At 31.8% G+C, this 5,957-nt stretch overlaps 1 long non-coding RNA gene across 1 annotated transcript in view; it reads right to left on the bottom strand.

Moving 5' to 3' along the window:
• Positions 1-1,925: 1,925 nt before the first annotated feature.
• LOC138161259 (uncharacterized) overlaps positions 1,926-5,957 on the bottom strand; it is a 37,980-nt gene continuing 33,948 nt past the window's right edge. Inside the window, exons 2-3 of the long non-coding RNA XR_011168315.1 lie at positions 3,397-3,437; positions 1,926-2,680 (exon numbers count right to left, since the gene is read on the bottom strand). This is a non-coding gene — a long non-coding RNA (uncharacterized lncRNA). The remainder of the gene's footprint in view (positions 2,681-3,396; positions 3,438-5,957) is intronic.

Here is a 5,957-nt window from a genome sequence, read left to right as displayed (position 1 = left end):
AAATAAAATGAGGGGGATCCAAGATACAGTGGCCATGGCAACCACTAAATAATATCACAAAAAATGAAATTGTTCATACTTATACAGTAAGTGACCAATTAATCATGAGGAAATCATACCTCAGTTCTCTGCCTTTGTAAAATCAAGCTAACTTATTAAAGATCAAGATCGCTGTTTAACATTCATTTCTCAAGAAAACCAATGATATTATGGAGGATGTCTTAACTTGTGAATGAATTGGATTTGAATGAGGCAGACCTGAGTAAATTTGTCAGCCTCACTCTCTGTTCCATAGGTGTCAAAGTCCAATAGCAGGACAAAAATCAAAATGACTGATAATGGACCAGAATGTAATCAATGACCTTGACATCTTTGATGTCTGACCAAACTCTCAGTGCTCCACAACATCTGCTTCAGTTGCTTTCTGGGCTACTGGAACAAATTGTTCTCATCTGTACATTACACTGGAGGAAGTCTTCACATACTTGGGGGAGACATTCCTTCTAACTCACTGAGAGGTTTGAGGCCTGTCAGTTATAACTGCTTTAGGTCATCTGGCAAGACAGTTTACTACAGTAAAACCATTGAGGGTTCTATAGCTTCTTGAAGTCACAGGTGAGAATTGGGTGAAAATGACCCTCACACAAGACTTATTAGTCCTCCTTAAACACCACATATCCCCCAAAATCAAGATTAGTACAAAGTTAGAAAAAAGAGTAAAAATGAGAAAAAATTACAGCAATAAAATTAAAGTAGATGTAACTTGGTTTCTTGATGGTCATTTGTATATGGAGAGAAGAAGAACATTGATGCAGAGTCCAATAATTCCATATAGATGCAACATGACGTAGAGAGCCAAGCTTGGCATCAGTGAGGAAGAACTGGATTAAAGACCTGTCTGTTTCCATCACATACTGGTGTTTTGACTTTGGAAAAATGGTTTAACATCTCAGTACCCTAATCAATTAACTAAATTTCAGTTCTCTAAGTTGCAGAATGGGTACCAATATATATTGATAATTTTCTTTTTTGGTAGATGATGAAAATGATGAGGATCATCATCATGATCCTGCTTATTATAGCTAGTTTTTATATAGTGCTTTAAAGCTTGCCAAATATTTGGCATATATCATGTAATTTTGTTCTCACAAATACTCTGGCAGGTAAATAGCATTAACCTAAGTTTACAAATATGGAGACTTAGGTAGAGGTTAAGTGAGTTGATGAAGTTCAGATATTTTGGGAAGTTGAATTTGAACTCAGGTCTTCCTAACTCCTAACTTCCAATCCTAACTTCCCAACTTTAACCACTATAATCCCTAGCTATCTTAACATGGTGACCAAAAGAACCTAAAAAAAAGTCTTAGTCAGCAAATATGTGGCTTATTTGCCAAATAGAAAGATATGAGAGCAAAATTGCATCACCAACTTAGAATGTAATATTATTTCTACAATATTATGGAGGATAAAGATGGAAGGTTGTTAGCAATGTTTCATTTTAAAACAGAACAATGGAGATTAAAAATAGTTTAAATGAAGTCTAAATAAATTTCTCCAAATAAAATATTTAAAAGTGAAGATAAAAATAGGATATATTTTCAAAGTCTACTTTTTCTACCATTTAGCACAGTAGAGCAATCACACTTGTATAACATTATAGTCTTATAAAAGTGATACAAAGGGAGCAAAAGTAGAAAAATTAATCGAAATGATACATTAAGGTGATTAATGCTTGACGCATCACAGTTTTAAAGACAATCGAGGTATTGATCCATCACAAAATATTTGAATGAGTAAAAAATAAATGACTTATTTCTACTTTAAAATGGAGTAAAAGTTAATAATTATGCCTAATTTTTTTATTCATAAAATATTTAATTTTTATTAAAATGATATAAATGTAGATTAAAGATATCCTTGAAAAGGGTATTGATAACAATAATTAGCCTTTAAAAATTATATTCTATAGTTAAACACATCTTTGCCATCACAAATGTGATTGAAAAATGCAGAGAATAAAAAATTCCACATTTTTATTGATTGTTGATTTTTATATAACAATATATAGTTATTTTTTATGTTATATAAATTTTATAACATATTAATAGTATGATTATATGGAATCATATCTTCATAAGGGTGCAATATTATCTTGAGAGAAAATGATACATTAGGAGTCTTTTTCTTCACCCAGAAGTTGATATCATATCTTTCCTTGACATCTACTAGAAAAAAAAAAATAGAAGTCTGCTGTTTTTCATATGTCAATAAAAATACTTTTCTTCATAATTCAGTACATGGAGAGACAAAACATACTCATGAATACATTGAAAATTACATGTGATTACACAGTTCCAAAACCAGGTTCAAGTTCTGAACCTCCATATGAGTTGGTAGCAGGGATTGCCAATATTTTTTTATGCTTCCAGAACTGTCCCACTGACCAATACGCCATTACATAGCCAGCCAGAGAGCAGTAAGTTAGACAGCCAGGCAATCAATAAAAACCACCACCACAACAACAACAACAATAACAACAACAAAAGAGAAAGTCAGAGACAGAGAGAGAGATGTGAAGAGAGATACAGAGAATGAGACTAACTCTCTGATCTCACTGGTATTGGAAGCTTCTATCGATCAATGTACATTGGCACTCCAACATATAGCACTAGAGAGTTCCCTAGAACAAAAAAGAGGTTAAGTTAACCTGTATCCAAGACAAAATTCAAATCCTTGCTTTGTACAATTATTTAACATTGCATATACATGGAAACATACATAAACATGAATACACAATTTAAATTCATGTTCATTTCATGATAGCTTGTATATTTCTTTTTCTGGAATACATTAATATTCAGTGATATTGTTGACTAACAAGATTTCTATAAATTCTTTTAGTTATATTAACAATTAAAATATAAAATAACTTATTTAATCAATGAGTAAGAATTTGAGTTTATTACTATAATATAAATAATGCAAATTTATGAAGTTAGAATATAAAACCTGAGTTTGGAAGAGACATTAGAAACCTGGTCTAAAGTCTAACTGTAAAGGAGTCTCTTCAGTGATAGCTTTAATGAATGACCATTCAACTTTTACTTTTGGATTTCTAGTGATGAGGAACCTACAACCTCACAAAGTAAAACTGATCTTTTAGAAAGCTTTGACTGTTGGAATTTTTTCTTAAATTAATCCAAAGTTTTCAATTTTGCTCCTTCCACCACTTAGATAGCTTTTCTGATGCCAAACAAAGCGATTCTAATGCCTCATACATTTAACACTTCAAATGCTTTAACCACTAAGATTTCTCTTCTCAGTGATAAACATTTCTATTTAATTCAACCAGCCCTCATTTGGTTGACCTCTTGATTGCTTTCTTCTAGTACTTACCCCAACTTGTCAGCACCTTTTCTGAATTGTGGAACTTACACCTACATAAAAATAATAGTATAGATGTGGTCTTATCAGACAAAGTACTGATTATACTCTTCTTCAATTCAAGATGAAATAATTTTAAAAGAGACAGCTAACAAGTTTTAAGGCAATATCTAGAAAATATCTTAACAGGTTAAAATTATGGACTGAATAATATGATACATAGATTATACATGTGTGTGCACACATATGCATAAATACATGTATATATAAATGTGTGTCTACATATGTTTATATATGCACATGTGTGTATAAAATAATTAAATCCTACACTTGACTTAGAAAAAGAAATTGTACAAGTACTATTAGAAATTTACATTTATGGCAATTAAATTTAACCTTAGTTATTTGAAACCATAATTCTTACTGATATCTAAAGTATTTGGTATCCTTCCTTCACTTTCTGCCATCTGGAAATTTAGTACATATACTATCAATACATTTATCCAAGCTACATAAAAAAAAATGTTAAATAGTTGAGGGACAAAGACAGACTTCTGGAGCAATATAGCTCAATGAGGTTTATAATATTTTTTTTCTCAAGCTGTTCTGAACTAGATAGAATAAATCCTGTCATTCCTGTTTTTATATGAGAAAACTTTAGTTCAGAAGTGTAAGTGCCTTTGTCATGGTCAAATAGTAAGTTAGGTGATCAGAATTTGAACCTTGACTATCTTTACCCTCCTACTGAGAGGAAAGAAGAATACGTTTCATTATTAGTCTTTTGTAAGGAAGAAGTCAACTTGAAAATCGTGTCTTTTACTGTTGTTCATGTAGTCATTGTGTATTTTTTCTCTTAAATATTAAATCAGCAAGCATTTATTTAGTCCTTACTGTGTGGGAGGTTATTATAACCTAGTGCGTAGAATAATAATGCTTAGTGTTCATGAGTAAAAAAGAAAAAAAAAATAAGGACAATTCCTTCCTTCTCATTCTAACGAGGGAGAAAAAGTCATGCAAACAACTATATACAAACAAAATATGTTAAGGTTAAAATGGAAGTAATTAAAAGGAAGTAAAATCGAAGGAAGTTGAGATCAGCAGTTAGGTAGGGAATGGGAAAGACCTCTTGAAGAAAGTTTTATTTGAAGTGTATGTTGAAGAAAACCATGAGTTGGAGATAAGGGAGGAGATCATTCTAGATAGGAGGGACAGCCAGAGAAAAGGCTTGGAGATGATACATGGACAGTCCGGTGGGAATAATGGGCTAATAGAGTACACAAAGACCAAAATAAAAAGGGGGGCGGTGATCAATGTGATTTGTAAAAGTAAAAAGAGATGAGGTTAAGAAATACTTTAAGAGCCAAACAGAGGCTTTTTTTTTGCTTTATTTTTTAATCTTTTGATATAATAGGAAATTTAGAATAATAGGGAAACTGCAATTTAATGATTGAAGGTAGAGTAACATTGTATTTTAGAAATAATATTAATAAAAAATAACAATAACTGTATTTTAGAAAGTTCATTAAAAGCCCAATGAAGGAGTTTTAGATTAGGAAGTTACCTATGGCAAAACAATCAACCAGAAGGCTATTTCAATACTGTGGACATGAGGTGAGGAGCACCTATACAAGAGTTGTTTCAGTGTCAGAGAAGGGTGCATATGTGAGGAATTTTGTGAAGATAGAAACAACAGTACTTGATAAATTATTTTATGGGGGGATGGGAGGATAAAGCATCAAAGAAAACATCAAGTTTGTAAACCTGCACAACCTGAAGAAGGTTGGTGAGAATAATAGGAAAGTTAGGAAGATGGGAAGGTTTGGGGGAAAAAAAAAAGATAATGAATTGACATTTTGAGATGTTGAACTTAAGAAGTCTGAAATATCTAGTCCAAATTGTTCAATAGACAGTGGGAGATGTAAAACTTGAGGTCAGGAAAGAAGTTAGGGCTAGATAAATAGAGTCATTTTCATAGAATTGCAAACTGAATATGCTGATGAAATCACCTAGTAAGATTTCAGAGTGGAAGAATAGAAGAGTGAACAGGAAAAAAAATATTGTTAGACTACCCATACTTATAGCACATGACCTGCATATAGACTCTACAAGGGAAAAGTTATCAGATATATAGCAGGAGAACCAGGAGAGAGCAGTGTCATGAAAGTGTATAGAAAAGGGATTATCTAGGAGGAGAAGGTGATACACAGTATTAAACCTTGAGAAGAAATAAGAAAGTGTAAGGAATGAGAAAAGGTCACTCAATTTGGGAATTAATTTATGATCTGTAACTATGGGAAAAACAGTCTCAGTTAAGTTAACTCCTTAAATTAGCTCCTTAAAAACAATAATTTGTCAAGTTGAATCCAATGATGTTATAAGACACCAAGATACAATCAAATTAGAAAAAAAAATAATTGAAGAGAATCTGAAACATCTCATTAGTAAAACAACTGATCTATAGAAGAGATCAAATAAAGACACTCTAAGAATTATCAGTCTACCTGAAAGATATGATCAAAAGAAGAGGAAGAAGAAGAAGAAGAAGAAGAAGAAGAAGAAGAAGAAGAAGAAGA

Source organism: Petaurus breviceps, unplaced genomic scaffold (genome assembly GCF_028583685.1).
Source record: "Petaurus breviceps papuanus isolate PSGF00001 unplaced genomic scaffold, PetGlider_PUasm1.0 184, whole genome shotgun sequence".
Taxonomy (NCBI): Eukaryota; Metazoa; Chordata; class Mammalia; order Diprotodontia; family Petauridae; genus Petaurus; species Petaurus breviceps.
The sequence above is the reverse complement of the archived record's forward strand: the minus strand, read 5'-3'. Positions and strand labels throughout refer to the sequence as shown.